The following is a 19304-nucleotide window of genomic DNA, read 5'->3' on the forward strand; positions in this document are numbered from 1 at the left end:
CAGGTCAGGCACTCCTTTTCCTCCTTTCTCTTTTGGCCTTTTCATGACCTCCCTCCTCAGTCTCTCCCACTTGGAGCCCCACAGGAAATAAAAGATGGCTCGCTCCAGATCTAAAAGCACTCTCCTAGGTGGGATAAAAACAGAACTGATGAGTAAAAGCAAAGGTAAAATCACCGCTTTGATGATTAAAACCTTTCCTTCAATAGTCAGTCCTCTAAGTCCCCAATATCCTAGTCTTTGTTTTACTTTCCCTACCACGTCTGGCCAATTTGTTGTTCCTTCTCCCTCCCTGTCAAATTTGATCCCCAGTATTTTTTGGTCAGTCTGGGTCACAGTCAAAGGGAGTCCTGTCATCTCAGTCGCTGTCCACGGTCCATAAAATTGGGCTTGGGTCTTGTTTTTGTTCAACTTTGACCCAGAAGCCTGTCCAAACCAGTCAGTCAAGTCCAGCGTCCTGTTGACGGATAAAAGGTCGGTGCATAAAATGTTCACGTCGTCCATGTATAAAATACACTTGGTGTCCAGTCCCCCGCTCCCCGGTACTCCCAACCCATTGATTCGTTGATCCCTTCTCAAGATCTGTGCCAGCGGTTCTATACATGTTATGTATAGGAGGGCAGATAACGGACAACCCTGACGGACACCGCAGTTAATATCGACTGCTTTTGTCAAATGCCCGTTAATCACAAATTTGCTGGTAATGTCCCGATACAGCAATCCCACCCAAGCTAGAAACCTTTCTGGGAACCCCATTTTTTGCAGTACCTTGAAAAGGTACTGGTGCGAGACCCGATCGAAGGCTTTCTCAAAATCTAAATTTAGGACTACTAGCCGGATGTTTCTGTCTCTCGCGTAACAGATGGTGTCTCGGATCAGTACCAGGCTGTCGGTGATCTTCCTCCCTGGGATGGCACAGCCTTGATCCGGGTGAATCACCCCCTTTAAAAACAAGGACATACGTGAGGCTAAAAGTTTGCTAAAAAGTTTACAATCAAGGTTTAAAAGTGCGATAGGTCTCCAGTTCATCAGGTCGGTCTTGTCTTTGTTTTTGTGCAGTAGAGTCACTATCCCTACTCTAAAACTGTCAGGAAGTCGGTCTAGGTGCTCAAAGTCTTTAAAAACATCGATCAAATCAGGTGCTAAAATGTCCCAAAAGGTCAAATAAAATTCCAAGGGAAGTCCATCCTGTCCTGGGGACTTCCCTTTTTTAAAACTTGACAAACATTTATTTAACTCTAGAATGGTAAAATCTTGGGTTAAAAGCACACTGTCTTTTACTTTTTTATCGATGGATTTTAAAACTTCATTCATGGTGTCTATTCTAATGGGCTTTTCTTTATACAATTCTACGTAAAAATTTTCCACAATCTGTTTAATTTCTTCGATATTCTCTGTTATGCACCCGTTTTCCTTTTTTAGTTTTAAAATGGTCCCCCCTTTACTAACAATTTTCTTAAAAAAATACCTGGTGCACTTCTCACCCTCCTCTATTTCCCGTTCCCTGCTCCTTAAAATGACACCCTTGCTTTTAATTTCAGCTAAAACCGACATCTCTGATTTGATTTCTGTAATTTCTTCATTAAAATCCATTCCATTTTGGTTGAGGTTAAAATAGCGCTGTAGTCGCTTCTGCAGTCCCATCATGCGTCTGTTCTCCTTGCCCTTTCTTTTTTTGCCTGCCTGTCTGAAAAAAGTCTGGGTCTTTCCCTTCACCATCTCCCACCAGTGTGCTCGTGTATCGTACATGTCTTGAAGGGTCTGCCACTCTCGGTACTGCTCCCTGTACTGCTGAACTAGATGTTGATCTTCAAGCAGGGAGCAGTTGAGTTTCCACAGACCACTTCCAAAAGTCACACCTGAAGAGAGTGAAAGGGTGCAGGAGAGCATCAGGTGGTCAGAAAAGAAAACAGGGGTCAATCTAGCATCGGTCGGCGGGCAGTCCCGTGTGAAAATAAAATCTATGCGAGAGGCTCTGGTGCCATCACCACTGAACCAGGTGAAGCCCTCCTCTCTGGGATGCATGGTTTTAAAACAGTCTTGTAGTTTAAAATCCCTGCATATGCCCTGTAATAAAACCGATGTTTTGTCAATTTTAAAATCTTCCCCTGTTCTTTTTCTATCTTTTCGACTTAAAATACAGTTAAAATCACCTCCTAAAACTAATGGCACTCTCCCTAGCATGTGGGACTGCAGGTCTTCTAAAAGGTCATACCTGTCATTTTTGTCGTTAAAGCCATAAATATTGAGAAGGTTAAAATCCTGTCCCATAAAGGTCAAGTGTGCTAAAAGTGCCCTACCGTCTCTCACCACAGTGCTACCCTTCACCAGAACCTGAGGGTTTTTTATTAAAATGGCCACTCCATCGTTCTTATTTTGGTTTGATCCGCTCCATATCGATGTCTGTGGCCACATCTCCTCCCACTGTCGGTAGTGTTTTAAAAACGGTATGCCACATTCCTGCATTAAAAACACATCTGACTTTGTAGAATTAAGAAAGGATAAAACACTCTGGGCTCTAACTCTCGACTTCACACTTCTCACATTGATGGTTGAGAAGGTGAGTGTCATGAGTATGATTAAAAACAACAGGTATGAAATTTTAAAAACACTAAATAGAGGTTTAAGATGCTAAAATATCTTTTTTTTTTTAAAAAAAAAAGGCAGTTAGACTATTTCTTGTGAACGGGGCTCCTCCTTCACTTCAACAGGTGATGAAGGAGGGAGTTGAGCTCCATTCCCCCGTCGGACTCTGGGGGTTGGCCTTTGACGCAAGGCTGCATTTAGCTTGGAGTCCTTAGGGGTTGATTGTAGAGCTACTGTCAGGAAAGAGACTTCATTTGGTGAATTGGAGGGGAAGACTCTGGGCTCCTCCACAGATGAACTGTCTGAGAGAGTCCCAACTCTTCCCCTCTTCTCTGAGGCTACAGGAGACTCAGAGGACAATTCCGATGCAAGTCTCTTTGTTTGCTGGGCATCGGGGAGGGGGGCATCCTCACTATTTTCAGGTGGTTGAAAATCTTCCATTTCTGAACTAGCTCCGCCCACTTCCTGCATCTCCCCATCCTCCTCTCCACTCTCCATTGATGGGGCTGTTGCAGGCCCCTCCCCCTCTCCCGCCTCACATGATCCCTCCTCTCCAATCACAGTATCTGGCGGGAGATTTGAATTTTCCTGCCCAGCCTCTTCAACCTGCTCTTTTTCTTTTTGTCCTCCATTTTGTTCATTGGCTTTTGCTGCCTTTAGTTTGTTGGCAAACGATTTGGGGCAAGCTCTGAAGAGATGATTTGTTTCTCCACAAAGGTTGCACTTCCTGCCATTGGTGCACTCCTCAAAAGTGTGCCCAATTTCTCTACACTTTCCGCAAAAGGTTTTTGTGCACGCTTCTACCAGGTGCCCATGCTCACCGCACTTGCGGCAGAGCTTGGGCTGACCTTGGTAGTGGATGTAGCCCCTGTTTTCACCCAGAACTATCATTGACGGCAGATGTTTCAGGCCTTGGAAGCCCTGGGGGTCCTGCCATTGTTGAATGGGGACCCTCCAAGCGCAATTCCAGATGCCGTCCTCATCTCTCACTTTGGTAGCCTGGCCTTTAACAGTGCAGTATCTCCCCAGCCATATACAAATGTCTTCTGCATTCACTGTCTCATTAAACATTCTGACAATGACTGTTTTCAATGCATTATCAGTCAGTTTTTCAACAACAAATGCAGAAAACTGGGGTTTCACAGACTCAAATCTTGTCCAAAATTCTCTCAGGATAGCCGCAGACTGGAAGCTTACATCAAAACCTTTATTTAATGGTAGGGTCAAAATACAATTCAAATCGTTTGCTGTGATAAGAACAGATACTACACTTGATCTTAGCCAAAAGGCCGAGAAGCGATGGGCCCAAAGTGTCTGGCGTTCCAGCCAGGCTCTTGGCACAAATCTCGCTGGTCGCGGTTGGCTGCTTTTGACATGAGCGGAGCAATGGCTGCTTTTCACCACCTCCGCCCACCTCCCCATTCCTGACCTCGACAGCTGTTTGACTTTTCACAAACTCAAAGGGCTCAGCCATACGGCAGAGCCTGCCAAAAATAGCTTAAACTCATTGGTGTTCCTCTCCACGGAAGTCTTTAGTAAAAGGCGAAAGACTTGTGCGTGATGAAGAAAAACCAGAGTCAGTACAGGCCTCTCCTCAAGAGCGGCCGAGGACCCCATTGGTCCCAGTCACCGCCCTCACGGTAGCCTTCTCTTAGCTTGCCAAATCCCCGCCCCCTCCCCATGTTGTCACGGGCTCTAGCCAATCGGGCTGTGGAGAAAAGTGTCTGGGCCTCAACATGCAATCCCCACAAATTTCTCAAGTTATCAGGCGCTTGCAGGCCCCCGGGGACCAAAATACAGGGAAAATGCGGGGTTGATTGGAGGCTAGCAGCCCTTCCAGGGCGCGTGAGGGATATCAGCTGTGGGGCAGGTTGACTCACCTTCCTCCAGCCACTGCCAGAGGGGCATTTGAAACTGTACGTTTGCGTCATTGTTTGCTTGCTTGCTTGCTTGCTTGCTTGCTTTTCCACACGGCCAGAGAAGGGTGCACCGTTCCCGGCGGCACTGCAATGCCAGGTCGATGCGTGGAGTGAACGGAGCAAGCCCCTTTTTCAGCTCCCAGTTCTAAAAATCCGTTTAATATGTTTGTCCTCGGGTAGAGGACATATCAGATATTAAACTGATAAGAACAGATTTTTTTTTTTTTTTTTTTTTTTTTTTTTTTTTTATTTCAGTTCCTCACTCCAAAACAAATGTCACAAAACAAAGAAAACAGTTTACATATGAGGTCCAAAAATCCAAAACACAATTGACCCACTCCATCCATTTTGTTCAAACAAAACAAACCAAGCCAAACAAAAGTTTACCTTAAACATCCTACCCCCCCCCCCCCCCCTATTTCAATCCCACAGACCAAAACCCCCCTTCCACCTCTCTAAAGCAGCATGCATTCCCCACTTCAGGATGTCCCTCTCAATTCTCCTCTTCAAGTCTGCTTTTACTCTGCTCACCACCCCATCCACTCTACTGCATCTGTTGTTCTTAATTAGGTCCTGTCTAGCCACCCACAAGCCTCTCTTTACCATGCTAATTACTAGCCAAACAGCTAATTTTGCCCAACCCAGTCCTGTTCCCACCCCCCTCTCAACCATTTCCCATGATAGTTGGAACCCAAAGACTCCCTTCCGTAGCCACAGCTCCACCCTTTCCCATACTACCCTAGAAAAGGGACAGTCCCACATTACATGCCTAATTGTCTCCTCTACCGAGCACCCAATCCTAGGACACACCGGAGACCTTGCCAACCCATGCCGGTACATGATGTCTTGTACTGGCAAACACTTATGGAGGCACAACCAGTTCAGGTCCTTAAGGCCATTATCAAGCCCATGAGGCTGAATCCCCCTCCAAACACTTGGCAATATTCCTGGGACCGGAGGTGCAATGACCCTTTGCTTAACCTCTTTGTAGAGGGCCCTGTGATTAAGTTGCAGGGCTGGTGCAGAAGCCTCCGGGTGCGCCCGCAGCCACCTGGCTGCATGGCGGTAGTGCCATGGTTGCTGCTCTACCCGGGGAGCCAAGTTGTCCCAAACCAAAAGCTGCCTTGCTTGGTAGGCAAAAAAGAGGCGCAAAAAATAGCCAGAGGGGTGAACCACTGGGCCAGCTAATTCCCTACACATAAAAGAAACGAAAATGCAGTCCAACTTCAGTGGCAGATGTGGCACATCTCTCCCCCCTTCCTCAACCCCTGCCAACATGCGGGCCCTCGCAACATACTCATATCTCCCCCCCCAAATAAAACCGAATACGTGACGCATGAGAGGCCTCCTCATACTGACTGGTAGTGGATATATGTAAGCCAGGTACAGGAGAGAAGGCAAAACATCCACCTTGAGAACAAGTACCTTCCCTACAAACGTCAGGCACCTACTCTTCCAGAGAGAAATCTTCCTCTGGACCGCCTCCAGACGCCTCGTCCAGTTCACTGTGGCACCATGAGGCGACTCAAAACTTACCCCTAGGACCTTCAGAGGCCCAGAGCAGAGAGACAGACCCCCTGGTACATCCGTCCTTTCTCTCCACCTCCCAAAGAACTTAACCGAGGACTTTGCACAATTAAGGCTTGATCCAGCCACCCGGCTGAAGTCACTAAAAATCTGCAATGAACGGATAAGGCACTCATCCCTGTCCAGCAGCAATGTAGTGTCATCAGCATACTGAGACAGCTTGACTCGCAGACCCCCACTGCCAGGCACAAAAAAACCTCTCACTCCAGGATCAGCCCGAATGGCAGCTGCCAATGGCTCCATGTAAAGCGCATAGAGCAGCGGTGAGAGCGGGCAACCCTGTCTCACCCCAGAGTACAAACTAAAAGCCTCCCCCAGGTGCCCATTAACCAAAACCCTGCTCCCCGCACCCCTATACAATGTGCGCAGCCACCCTACAAAAACCTGACCGAAACCTAGCCTTTCCAGTACACTAAACATAAAACCCCAATGTACTCTGTCAAAGGCCTTTGCTTGATCAAGACCGACCAGCATAAGCGGCAGATGCCTATCCTCAGCCCAAGCCACAGCATCCCGTAAGAGTTGCAGGTTCCATCTTACTGAGCGCCCTGGCACTGCACATGTCTGGTCCACATGGACCACATGTGGCAGGGCCACGCTTAACCGGTCTGCCAGAACCTTAGCCAGGAGCTTATAGTCTACGCACAGCATGGACAGCGGTCGCCAGTTATCCATATCAGCGCGATCCCCTTTCTTAAACAGAAGGGAGATAACTCCAGTCGCCATAGACCTCCCCATTTTCCCCGTACAGAGCACCTCAGTCAACACCTCCAACAATACTGGCCCAAGTATGTCCCAAAACTTAACATAGAACTCTACCGGCAACCCATCAATGCCTGGCACCTTGCGCCTGTTCATCCTACAGAGAGCACCTTCAAGCTCTTTGAGGGTCAGTGGGGCCTCCAAAGCCCGCACTATGTTCCCTGGCACCTGCTGGTTCAGCAAATCCAGGAACACCCCTCCCCCTCCTATGTCTACCGCTCGCTCCGTGAAAACATCACGGAAATGATCTGTAGCGACACACACCATCTCGCAGGTGTCCACCACAACCCTGCCCTGTTTATTCCTAACTCCTGACACCAGCTGCTTCGCCCTATCAGCCCGTATGGAGCCAAAAAAAGCAGCCGAACATGTCTCTGACTGTTCAATGAACTGCAGACGTGACCGCACCAGGTATGCGCGGGCCCTACCCTCAAAAATATGTCTCAGACTTGCTTTCAAGGATGCGCAAACTTGATGGTCTACAGCACCTTTACAGTTACCCCTAGCATACTCGAGTTCAAGGCGGTGCTGGAGATGGACCACCTCCCTCTTTGCCATTCCAGCCTTTCTCTGACAATAACTTAAACAAAATATCTTCATCCTCTCCTTAGCCACCTCCCACCACTCTAACAACCCCTGGCACAGCGGTTTGAGTCCCATAAGACCCTTAAAAAACCAAAGAAACTGTTGACTAAACAAGTCCTCCTCCAGCACACTAATATTTAAGCGCCAAAACCCAGGCCCGAAGACTGGCAAATCCAAACTCACCGTAAACAGCAAACCATCATGATCCGAAAAGCAAACCGGGAGCACCCTTCCTGCAACCAACTTCAAGGTCTTAACAAAAAATACATAATCTAAACGCTTAAAGATCCCCTGCGAATTACGCCAAGTGGGACCATCCATGAGTGGCCTGACCACCCTCGCCCCATCGACCAAACCAAAACTATTCAAAAGATTAGAAATGTACAGGTCGCTGGCATCACCCCCCTTTCCTAACTCTACATTAAAATCACCCCCTATGATGACCTGCCTGTTGGTGACAAGGTGCGGCTCCAGCATCCCAAACATTTCTTTCCGCTCTGCTGAGGATTGTGGTCCATAGACCACAATGATTCTCAGCGTGTTTGTTCCCCAGGAGATGTCCGCACCCATTATTCTCCCCTGGACAATAACAAAAACACCCTCCACTTTAATCTCCTTAAAACCAAACAAAATCCCAACTCCTGTAGAGTGAACACCCCCTATGCTCCAGACTGAGTCCCCTCTGGTCCATTCCCTTCTAAAACACCCAACATCCCCCATATCCCGTAAGTGGACTTCCTGCAACAAACAAAAAGCTACACGCAAAGAGCTAACAAATTCGAAAACGATCCTTCTTTTAACAGTGTTCCTCATTCCCCTCACATTCAGAGAAAGAACATCAAAGGAGAACATTTTAAATTACAGATGCTTACACTCAAACAAAAACAAAAAGAAAACAAAACAGTCCCCCCCCCTACTGTGAATACAGATCATCTCCTTCACTATCCATCTGGTCCGCCCAGGAAAAGGGAACAGCATTTGGTGAGGATGAAGGCCTTTTTGGTCCCTCGTATGCGTCCTCACTCAAAGGAGACGACAATAGGAGCAAACCGGGAGAAAGCTCAAAATCAAGCTCCAACCCAGCTGGTGGCTCCTCACCCAAAACCCCTGAGACATGCTCCAACCCCTGACCTGTATCTATTGCATCCCGCCCCCGGGCCCCTCCTCTAACCGTTTCCCCCCCCTGTTGTATTCCATCAGCCCTACCCACATCAACCCCCACCTCTGCGGCCTGCCCCCTCCCCTCTCCCTCCCTCTCCCTCTTTGACCTTTTACTCTTCACCACCTGCTCACACTCCCCCTTTTCAATCGAGAGACCCTCCTCCAACACCTTCAAACCTCTTCGTGCTCCTTGCTTTGGCTCGGTGGGAGCGGCACCAGTGGGGACCGCATCCGTAATCCCCGAGGGCACCTGGTCCACACTGACTTCTCCAGCAACACTGGCAAGTCCCTGCACCTTGGATACAGAGTCCACTCTACTCCCAGAAGGGCCTGGAAGCTGATCCGCTTGCTGTGGATCAATTGACGTATTGCCCATTGGCACGAAAGTCCCTCCAAAGTCTTGAGCCTTACCCTGCCCTCCAGTGGCCCCAGCTACTTCTGCAAAGGTTCTCCTACGGCCAGGACAGCTCCGATAGAGGTGATCAAGTCCACCACATCCATGACAGGCCTTCAGTGCAGTGCAGTCTTTAGCCTCGTGTCCCCCCTGACCACAGAAACGGCAGCAGACCCCAGTGCATCCTGCCTCCGTGTGGCCAGACTGCCTACACTGCCGACAGAAAGACGGTTGCCTCGAATAGAACAAATAGCCACGGTCCCCACCGAGACTAAAAAAGGCGGGTGGATGTCTGAGACCACCAGGCCCTTCTGGCTCAGGCTTGAGCAACACCTGGAACTGCCGTCTGCCAGTCCAAAACCCCATTGGATCATTAACATATCTTGCTGCTGACACCACTTCTCCATACCGGCCCAGGAAATCAGCCAAGGCAAGATCAGTCACAAACGGGTTAAACATGTGAACTGTGATCTGCCTGAAATTAGGTCTGTCCAAACTCAAAATCTTGTAGCAGGCAAGGGGCCTTACCCCAGCTCCAGCCGAACAATTTTCAGACACCTTTCTGTACACCTCCTCATTCCTCAGGGTGACATCAAAAGCTTTTTCCTGTTGGTTCCATTGAATGCACAAGACATCCTCCACCGTCAAAAGAAGCTGGCCCATGATGACCCTCTTGCAGAACCACGATCTTGAAACAGCATCTTCTTCTGTCACGATTGCCTGGAAACGAAGCGTGAACCTCAACCCAACCTTAGGGATAACCTGCACAGGAGAGGCCATACTGGCCATCGCTTCCATAGAAGTGTCGCCCAGATCAAAAAAGAAAAATCTCTCCACGAATACTACACTTGATCTTAGCCAAAAGGCCGAGAAGCGATGGGCCCAAAGTGTCTGGCGTTCCAGCCAGGCTCTTGGCACAAATCTCGCTGGTCGCGGTTGGCTGCTTTTGACATGAGCGGAGCAATGGCTGCTTTTCACCACCTCCGTCCACCTCCCCATTCCTGACCTCGACAGCTGTTTGACTTTTCACAAACTCAAGGGGCTCAGCCATACGGCAGAGCCTGCCAAAAATAGCTTAAACTCATTGGTGTTCCTCTCCACGGAAGTCTTTAGTAAAAGGCGAAAGACTTGTGCGTGATGAAGAGAAACCAGAGTCAGTACAGGCCTCTCCTCAAGAGCGGCCGAGGACCCCATTGGTCCCAGTCACCGCCCTCACGGTAGCCTTCTCTTAGCTTGCCAAATCCCCGCCCCCTCCCCATGTTGTCACGGGCTCTAGCCAATCGGGCTGTGGAGAAAAGTGTCTGGGCCTCAACATGCAATCCCCACAAATTTCTCAAGTTATCAGGCGCTTGCAGGCCCCCGGGGACCAAAATACAGGGAAAATGCGGGGTTGATTGGAGGCTAGCAGCCCTTCCAGGGCGCGTGAGGGATATCAGCTGTGGGGCAGGTTGACTCACCTTCCTCCAGCCACTGCCAGAGGGGCATTTGAAACTGTACGTTTGCGTCATTGTTTGCTTGCTTGCTTGCTTGCTTGCTTTTCCACACGGCCAGAGAAGGGTGCACCGTTCCCGGCGGCACTGCAATGCCAGGTCGATGCGTGGAGTGAACGGAGCAAGCCCCTTTTTCAGCTCCCAGTTCTAAAAATCCGTTTAATATGTTTGTCCTCGGGTAGAGGACATATCAGATATTAAACTGATAAGAACAGATACTACACTTGATCTTAGCCAAAAGGCCGAGAAGCGATGGGCCCAAAGTGTCTGGCGTTCCAGCCAGGCTCTTGGCACAAATCTCGCTGGTCGCGGTTGGCTGCTTTTGACATGAGCGGAGCAATGGCTGCTTTTCACCACCTCCGCCCACCTCCCCATTCCTGACCTCGACAGCTGTTTGACTTTTCACAAACTCAAAGGGCTCAGCCATACGGCAGAGCCTGCCAAAAATAGCTTAAACTCATTGGTGTTCCTCTCCACGGAAGTCTTTAGTAAAAGGCGAAAGACTTGTGCGTGATGAAGAGAAACCAGAGTCAGTACAGGCCTCTCCTCAAGAGCGGCCGAGGACCCCATTGGTCCCAGTCACCGCCCTCACGGTAGCCTTCTCTTAGCTTGCCAAATCCCCGCCCCCTCCCCATGTTGTCACGGGCTCTAGCCAATCGGGCTGTGGAGAAAAGTGTCTGGGCCTCAACATGCAATCCCCACAAATTTCTCAAGTTATCAGGCGCTTGCAGGCCCCCGGGGACCAAAATACAGGGAAAATGCGGGGTTGATTGGAGGCTAGCAGCCCTTCCAGGGCGCGTGAGGGATATCAGCTGTGGGGCAGGTTGACTCACCTTCCTCCAGCCACTGCCAGAGGGGCATTTGAAACTGTACGTTTGCGTCATTGTTTGCTTGCTTGCTTGCTTGCTTGCTTGCTTTTCCACACGGCCAGAGAAGGGTGCACCGTTCCCGGCGGCACTGCAATGCCAGGTCGATGCGTGGAGTGAACGGAGCAAGCCCCTTTTTCAGCTCCCAGTTCTAAAAATCCGTTTAATATGTTTGTCCTCGGGTAGAGGACATATCAGATATTAAACTGATAAGAACAGATACTACACTTGATCTTAGCCAAAAGGCCGAGAAGCGATGGGCCCAAAGTGTCTGGCGTTCCAGCCAGGCTCTTGGCACAAATCTCGCTGGTCGCGGTTGGCTGCTTTTGACATGAGCGGAGCAATGGCTGCTTTTCACCACCTCCGCCCACCTCCCCATTCCTGACCTCGACAGCTGGTTGACTTTTCACAAACTCAAAGGGCTCAGCCATACGGCAGAGCCTGCTGAGACAGCTTGACTCGCAGACCCCCACTGCCAGGCACAAAAAAACCTCTCACTCCAGGATCAGCCCGAATGGCAGCTGCTAATGGCTCCATGTAAAGCACATAGAGCAGCGGTGAGAGCGGGCAACCCTGTCTCACCCCAGAGTACAAACTAAAAGCCTCCCCCAGGTGCCCATTAACCAAAACCCTGCTCCCCGCACCCCTATACAATGTGCGCAGCCACCCTACAAAAACCTGACCGAAACCTAGCCTTTCCAGTACACTAAACATAAAACCCCAATGTACTCTGTCAAAGGCCTTTGCTTGATCAAGACCGACCAGCATAAGCGGCAGATGCCTATCCTCAGCCCAAGCCACAGCATCCCGTAAGAGTTGCAGGTTCCATCTTACTGAGCGCCCTGGCACTGCACATGTCTGGTCCACATGGACCACATGTGGCAGGGCCACGCTTAACCGGTCTGCCAGAACCTTAGCCAGGAGCTTATAGTCTACGCACAGCATGGACAGCGGTCGCCAGTTATCCATATCAGCGCGATCCCCTTTCTTAAACAGAAGGGAGATAACTCCAGTCGCCATAGACCTCCCCATTTTCCCCGTACAGAGCACCTCAGTCAACACCTCCAACAATACTGGCCCAAGTATGTCCCAAAACTTAACATAGAACTCTACCGGCAACCCATCAATGCCTGGCACCTTGCGCCTGTTCATCCTACAGAGAGCACCTTCAAGCTCTTTGAGGGTCAGTGGGGCCTCCAAAGCCCGCACTATGTTCCCTGGCACCTGCTGGTTCAGCAAATCCAGGAACACCCCTCCCCCTCCTATGTCTACCGCTCGCTCCGTGAAAACATCACGGAAATGATCTGTAGCGACACACACCATCTCGCAGGTGTCCACCACAACCCTGCCCTGTTTATTCCTAACTCCTGACACCAGCTGCTTCGCCCTATCAGCCCGTATGGAGCCAAAAAAAGCAGCCGAACATGTCTCTGACTGTTCAATGAACTGCAGACGTGACCGCACCAGGTATGCGCGGGCCCTACCCTCAAAAATATGTCTCAGACTTGCTTTCAAGGATGCGCAAACTTGATGGTCTACAGCACCTTTACAGTTACCCCTAGCATACTCGAGTTCAAGGCGGTGCTGGAGATGGACCACCTCCCTCTTTGCCATTCCAGCCTTTCTCTGACAATAACTTAAACAAAATATCTTCATCCTCTCCTTAGCCACCTCCCACCACTCTAACAACCCCTGGCACAGCGGTTTGAGTCCCATAAGACCCTTAAAAAACCAAAGAAACTGTTGACTAAACAAGTCCTCCTCCAGCACACTAATATTTAAGCGCCAAAACCCAGGCCCGAAGACTGGCAAATCCAAACTCACCGTAAACAGCAAACCATCATGATCCGAAAAGCAAACCGGGAGCACCCTTCCTGCAACCAACTTCAAGGTCTTAACAAAAAATACATAATCTAAACGCTTAAAGATCCCCTGCGAATTACGCCAAGTGGGACCATCCATGAGTGGCCTGACCACCCTCGCCCCATCGACCAAACCAAAACTATTCAAAAGATTAGAAATGTACAGGTCGCTGGCATCACCCCCCTTTCCTAACTCTACATTAAAATCACCCCCTATGATGACCTGCCTGTTGGTGACAAGGTGCGGCTCCAGCATCCCAAACATTTCTTTCCGCTCTGCTGAGGATTGTGGTCCATAGACCACAATGATTCTCAGCGTGTTTGTTCCCCAGGAGATGTCCGCACCCATTATTCTCCCCTGGACAATAACAAAAACACCCTCCACTTTAATCTCCTTAAAACCAAACAAAATCCCAACTCCTGTAGAGTGAACACCCCCTATGCTCCAGACTGAGTCCCCTCTGGTCCATTCCCTTCTAAAACACCCAACATCCCCCATATCCCGTAAGTGGACTTCCTGCAACAAACAAAAAGCTACACGCAAAGAGCTAACAAATTCGAAAACGATCCTTCTTTTAACAGTGTTCCTCATTCCCCTCACATTCAGAGAAAGAACATCAAAGGAGAACATTTTAAATTACAGATGCTTACACTCAAACAAAAACAAAAAGAAAACAAAACAGTCCCCCCCCCTACTGTGAATACAGATCATCTCCTTCACTATCCATCTGGTCCGCCCAGGAAAAGGGAACAGCATTTGGTGAGGATGAAGGCCTTTTTGGTCCCTCGTATGCGTCCTCACTCAAAGGAGACGACAATAGGAGCAAACCGGGAGAAAGCTCAAAATCAAGCTCCAACCCAGCTGGTGGCTCCTCACCCAAAACCCCTGAGACATGCTCCAACCCCTGACCTGTATCTATTGCATCCCGCCCCCGGGCCCCTCCTCTAACCGTTTCCCCCCCCTGTTGTATTCCATCAGCCCTACCCACATCAACCCCCACCTCTGCGGCCTGCCCCCTCCCCTCTCCCTCCCTCTCCCTCTTTGACCTTTTACTCTTCACCACCTGCTCACACTCCCCCTTTTCAATCGAGAGACCCTCCTCCAACACCTTCAAACCTCTTCGTGCTCCTTGCTTTGGCTCGGTGGGAGCGGCACCAGTGGGGACCGTGTCCGTAATCCCCGAGGGCACCTGGTCCACACTGACTTCTCCAGCAACACTGGCAAGTCCCTGCACCTTGGATACAGAGTCCACTCTACTCCCAGAAGGGCCTGGAAGCTGATCCGCTTGCTGTGGATCAATTGACGTATTGCCCATTGGCACGAAAGTCCCTCCAAAGTCTTGAGCCTTACCCTGCCCTCCAGTGGCCCCAGCTACTTCTGCAAAGGTTCTCCTACGGCCAGGACAGCTCCGATAGAGGTGATCAAGTCCACCACATCCATGACAGGCCTTCAGTGCAGTGCAGTCTTTAGCCTCGTGTCCCCCCTGACCACAGAAACGGCAGCAGACCCCAGTGCATCCTGCCTCCGTGTGGCCAGACTGCCTACACTGCCGACAGAAAGACGGTTGCCTCGAATAGAACAAATAGCCACGGTCCCCACCGAGACTAAAAAAGGCGGGTGGATGTCTGAGACCACCAGGCCCTTCTGGCTCAGGCTTGAGCAACACCTGGAACTGCCGTCTGCCAGTCCAAAACCCCATTGGATCATTAACATATCTTGCTGCTGACACCACTTCTCCATACCGGCCCAGGAAATCAGCCAAGGCAAGATCAGTCACAAACGGGTTAAACATGTGAACTGTGATCTGCCTGAAATTAGGTCTGTCCAAACTCAAAATCTTGTAGCAGGCAAGGGGCCTTACCCCAGCTCCAGCCGAACAATTTTCAGACACCTTTCTGTACACCTCCTCATTCCTCAGGGTGACATCAAAAGCTTTTTCCTGTTGGTTCCATTGAATGCACAAGACATCCTCCACCGTCAAAAGAAGCTGGCCCATGATGACCCTCTTGCAGAACCACGATCTTGAAACAGCATCTTCTTCTGTCACGATTGCCTGGAAACGAAGCGTGAACCTCAACCCAACCTTAGGGATAACCTGCACAGGAGAGGCCATACTGGCCATCGCTTCCATAGAAGTGTCGCCCAGATCAAAAAAGAAAAATCTCTCCACGAATACTACACTTGATCTTAGCCAAAAGGCCGAGAAGCGATGGGCCCAAAGTGTCTGGCGTTCCAGCCAGGCTCTTGGCACAAATCTCGCTGGTCGCGGTTGGCTGCTTTTGACATGAGCGGAGCAATGGCTGCTTTTCACCACCTCCGTCCACCTCCCCATTCCTGACCTCGACAGCTGTTTGACTTTTCACAAACTCAAGGGGCTCAGCCATACGGCAGAGCCTGCCAAAAATAGCTTAAACTCATTGGTGTTCCTCTCCACGGAAGTCTTTAGTAAAAGGCGAAAGACTTGTGCGTGATGAAGAGAAACCAGAGTCAGTACAGGCCTCTCCTCAAGAGCGGCCGAGGACCCCATTGGTCCCAGTCACCGCCCTCACGGTAGCCTTCTCTTAGCTTGCCAAATCCCCGCCCCCTCCCCATGTTGTCACGGGCTCTAGCCAATCGGGCTGTGGAGAAAAGTGTCTGGGCCTCAACATGCAATCCCCACAAATTTCTCAAGTTATCAGGCGCTTGCAGGCCCCCGGGGACCAAAATACAGGGAAAATGCGGGGTTGATTGGAGGCTAGCAGCCCTTCCAGGGCGCGTGAGGGATATCAGCTGTGGGGCAGGTTGACTCACCTTCCTCCAGCCACTGCCAGAGGGGCATTTGAAACTGTACGTTTGCGTCATTGTTTGCTTGCTTGCTTGCTTGCTTGCTTTTCCACACGGCCAGAGAAGGGTGCACCGTTCCCGGCGGCACTGCAATGCCAGGTCGATGCGTGGAGTGAACGGAGCAAGCCCCTTTTTCAGCTCCCAGTTCTAAAAATCCGTTTAATATGTTTGTCCTCGGGTAGAGGACATATCAGATATTAAACTGATAAGAACAGATACTACACTTGATCTTAGCCAAAAGGCCGAGAAGCGATGGGCCCAAAGTGTCTGGCGTTCCAGCCAGGCTCTTGGCACAAATCTCGCTGGTCGCGGTTGGCTGCTTTTGACATGAGCGGAGCAATGGCTGCTTTTCACCACCTCCGCCCACCTCCCCATTCCTGACCTCGACAGCTGTTTGACTTTTCACAAACTCAAAGGGCTCAGCCATACGGCAGAGCCTGCCAAAAATAGCTTAAACTCATTGGTGTTCCTCTCCACGGAAGTCTTTAGTAAAAGGCGAAAGACTTGTGCGTGATGAAGAGAAACCAGAGTCAGTACAGGCCTCTCCTCAAGAGCGGCCGAGGACCCCATTGGTCCCAGTCACCGCCCTCACGGTAGCCTTCTCTTAGCTTGCCAAATCCCCGCCCCCTCCCCATGTTGTCACGGGCTCTAGCCAATCGGGCTGTGGAGAAAAGTGTCTGGGCCTCAACATGCAATCCCCACAAATTTCTCAAGTTATCAGGCGCTTGCAGGCCCCCGGGGACCAAAATACAGGGAAAATGCGGGGTTGATTGGAGGCTAGCAGCCCTTCCAGGGCGCGTGAGGGATATCAGCTGTGGGGCAGGTTGACTCACCTTCCTCCAGCCACTGCCAGAGGGGCATTTGAAACTGTACGTTTGCGTCATTGTTTGCTTGCTTGCTTGCTTGCTTGCTTGCTTTTCCACACGGCCAGAGAAGGGTGCACCGTTCCCGGCGGCACTGCAATGCCAGGTCGATGCGTGGAGTGAACGGAGCAAGCCCCTTTTTCAGCTCCCAGTTCTAAAAATCCGTTTAATATGTTTGTCCTCGGGTAGAGGACATATCAGATATTAAACTGATAAGAACAGATACTACACTTGATCTTAGCCAAAAGGCCGAGAAGCGATGGGCCCAAAGTGTCTGGCGTTCCAGCCAGGCTCTTGGCACAAATCTCGCTGGTCGCGGTTGGCTGCTTTTGACATGAGCGGAGCAATGGCTGCTTTTCACCACCTCCGCCCACCTCCCCATTCCTGACCTCGACAGCTGGTTGACTTTTCACAAACTCAAAGGGCTCAGCCATACGGCAGAGCCTGCTGAGACAGCTTGACTCGCAGACCCCCACTGCCAGGCACAAAAAAACCTCTCACTCCAGGATCAGCCCGAATGGCAGCTGCTAATGGCTCCATGTAAAGCACATAGAGCAGCGGTGAGAGCGGGCAACCCTGTCTCACCCCAGAGTACAAACTAAAAGCCTCCCCCAGGTGCCCATTAACCAAAACCCTGCTCCCCGCACCCCTATACAATGTGCGCAGCCACCCTACAAAAACCTGACCGAAACCTAGCCTTTCCAGTACACTAAACATAAAACCCCAATGTACTCTGTCAAAGGCCTTTGCTTGATCAAGACCGACCAGCATAAGCGGCAGATGCCTATCCTCAGCCCAAGCCACAGCATCCCGTAAGAGTTGCAGGTTCCATCTTACTGAGCGCCCTGGCACTGCACATGTCTGGTCCACATGGACCACATGTGGCAGGGCCACGCTTAACCGGTCTGCCAGAACCTTAGCCAGGAGCTTATAGTCTACGCACAGCATGGACAGCGGTCGCCAGTTATCCATATCAGCGCGATCCCCTTTCTTAAACAGAAGGGAGATAACTCCAGTCGCCATAGACCTCCCCATTTTCCCCGTACAGAGCACCTCAGTCAACACCTCCAACAATACTGGCCCAAGTATGTCCCAAAACTTAACATAGAACTCTACCGGCAACCCATCAATGCCTGGCACCTTGCGCCTGTTCATCCTACAGAGAGCACCTTCAAGCTCTTTGAGGGTCAGTGGGGCCTCCAAAGCCCGCACTATGTTCCCTGGCACCTGCTGGTTCAGCAAATCCAGGAACACCCCTCCCCCTCCTATGTCTACCGCTCGCTCCGTGAAAACATCACGGAAATGATCTGTAGCGACACACACCATCTCGCAGGTGTCCACCACAACCCTGCCCTGTTTATTCCTAACTCCTGACACCAGCTGCTTCGCCCTATCAGCCCGTATGGAGCCAAAAAAAGCAGCCGAACATGTCTCTGACTGTTCAATGAACTGCAGACGTGACCGCACCAGGTATGCGCGGGCCCTACCCTCAAAAATATGTCTCAGACTTGCTTTCAAGGATGCGCAAACTTGATGGTCTACAGCACCTTTACAGTTACCCCTAGCATACTCGAGTTCAAGGCGGTGCTGGAGATGGACCACCTCCCTCTTTGCCATTCCAGCCTTTCTCTGACAATAACTTAAACAAAATATCTTCATCCTCTCCTTAGCCACCTCCCACCACTCTAACAACCCCTGGCACAGCGGTTTGAGTCCCATAAGACCCTTAAAAAACCAAAGAAACTGTTGACTAAACAAGTCCTCCTCCAGCACACTAATATTTAAGCGCCAAAACCCAGGCCCGAAGACTGGCAAATCCAAACTCACCGTAAACAGCAAACCATCATGATCCGAAAAGCAAACCGGGAGCACCCTTCCTGCAACCAACTTCAAGGTCTTAACAAAAAATACATAATCTAAACGCTTAAAGATCCCCTGCGAATTACGCCAAGTGGGACCATCCATGAGTGGCCTGACCACCCTCGCCCCATCGACCAAACCAAAACTATTCAAAAGATTAGAAATGTACAGGTCGCTGGCATCACCCCCCTTTCCTAACTCTACATTAAAATCACCCCCTATGATGACCTGCCTGTTGGTGACAAGGTGCGGCTCCAGCATCCCAAACATTTCTTTCCGCTCTGCTGAGGATTGTGGTCCATAGACCACAATGATTCTCAGCGTGTTTGTTCCCCAGGAGATGTCCGCACCCATTATTCTCCCCTGGACAATAACAAAAACACCCTCCACTTTAATCTCCTTAAAACCAAACAAAATCCCAACTCCTGTAGAGTGAACACCCCCTATGCTCCAGACTGAGTCCCCTCTGGTCCATTCCCTTCTAAAACACCCAACATCCCCCATATCCCGTAAGTGGACTTCCTGCAACAAACAAAAAGCTACACGCA

General features: G+C 50.4%; 9 non-coding genes and 4 pseudogenes across 9 annotated transcripts; all 13 read right to left on the minus strand.

Moving 5' to 3' along the window:
• Positions 1-3680: 3680 nt before the first annotated feature.
• LOC139618731 (U2 spliceosomal RNA) lies at positions 3681-3884 on the minus strand (annotated as a pseudogene).
• A 164-nt stretch (positions 3885-4048) lies between these two features.
• Positions 4049-4163, minus strand: LOC139619307 (U5 spliceosomal RNA). The gene has a single exon (XR_011690308.1). It is a non-coding gene; the product is annotated as a U5 spliceosomal RNA (small nuclear RNA).
• Positions 4164-4562: 399 nt separating this feature from the next.
• LOC139618714 (U2 spliceosomal RNA) lies at positions 4563-4779 on the minus strand (annotated as a pseudogene).
• Positions 4780-9790: 5011 nt separating this feature from the next.
• LOC139618751 (U2 spliceosomal RNA) lies at positions 9791-9869 on the minus strand (annotated as a pseudogene).
• Positions 9870-10033: 164 nt separating this feature from the next.
• Positions 10034-10148, minus strand: LOC139618799 (U5 spliceosomal RNA). The gene has a single exon (XR_011689809.1). It is a non-coding gene; the product is annotated as a U5 spliceosomal RNA (small nuclear RNA).
• A 395-nt stretch (positions 10149-10543) lies between these two features.
• Positions 10544-10735, minus strand: LOC139619407 (U2 spliceosomal RNA). The gene has a single exon (XR_011690404.1). It is a non-coding gene; the product is annotated as a U2 spliceosomal RNA (small nuclear RNA).
• A 164-nt stretch (positions 10736-10899) lies between these two features.
• Positions 10900-11014, minus strand: LOC139618800 (U5 spliceosomal RNA). Its single transcript, XR_011689810.1, has one exon. It is a non-coding gene; the product is annotated as a U5 spliceosomal RNA (small nuclear RNA).
• Positions 11015-11413: 399 nt separating this feature from the next.
• Positions 11414-11605, minus strand: LOC139619409 (U2 spliceosomal RNA). Its single transcript, XR_011690406.1, has one exon. It is a non-coding gene; the product is annotated as a U2 spliceosomal RNA (small nuclear RNA).
• A 3737-nt stretch (positions 11606-15342) lies between these two features.
• On the minus strand, positions 15343-15421 carry LOC139618752 (U2 spliceosomal RNA; annotated as a pseudogene).
• A 164-nt stretch (positions 15422-15585) lies between these two features.
• LOC139618802 (U5 spliceosomal RNA) lies at positions 15586-15700 on the minus strand. The gene has a single exon (XR_011689812.1). It is a non-coding gene; the product is annotated as a U5 spliceosomal RNA (small nuclear RNA).
• Positions 15701-16095: 395 nt separating this feature from the next.
• LOC139619410 (U2 spliceosomal RNA) lies at positions 16096-16287 on the minus strand. Its single transcript, XR_011690407.1, has one exon. It is a non-coding gene; the product is annotated as a U2 spliceosomal RNA (small nuclear RNA).
• A 164-nt stretch (positions 16288-16451) lies between these two features.
• On the minus strand, positions 16452-16566 carry LOC139618803 (U5 spliceosomal RNA). Its single transcript, XR_011689813.1, has one exon. It is a non-coding gene; the product is annotated as a U5 spliceosomal RNA (small nuclear RNA).
• A 399-nt stretch (positions 16567-16965) lies between these two features.
• LOC139619411 (U2 spliceosomal RNA) lies at positions 16966-17157 on the minus strand. Its single transcript, XR_011690408.1, has one exon. It is a non-coding gene; the product is annotated as a U2 spliceosomal RNA (small nuclear RNA).
• Between the last annotated feature and the right edge of the window lie 2147 nt (positions 17158-19304).

Source organism: Trachinotus anak, unplaced genomic scaffold (assembly GCF_046630095.1).
Source record: "Trachinotus anak isolate AG129_WGS33_773 ecotype Australia unplaced genomic scaffold, CSIRO_AGI_Tana_v1 ptg000003l, whole genome shotgun sequence".
Lineage (NCBI taxonomy): Eukaryota > Metazoa > Chordata > Actinopteri > Carangiformes > Carangidae > Trachinotus > Trachinotus anak.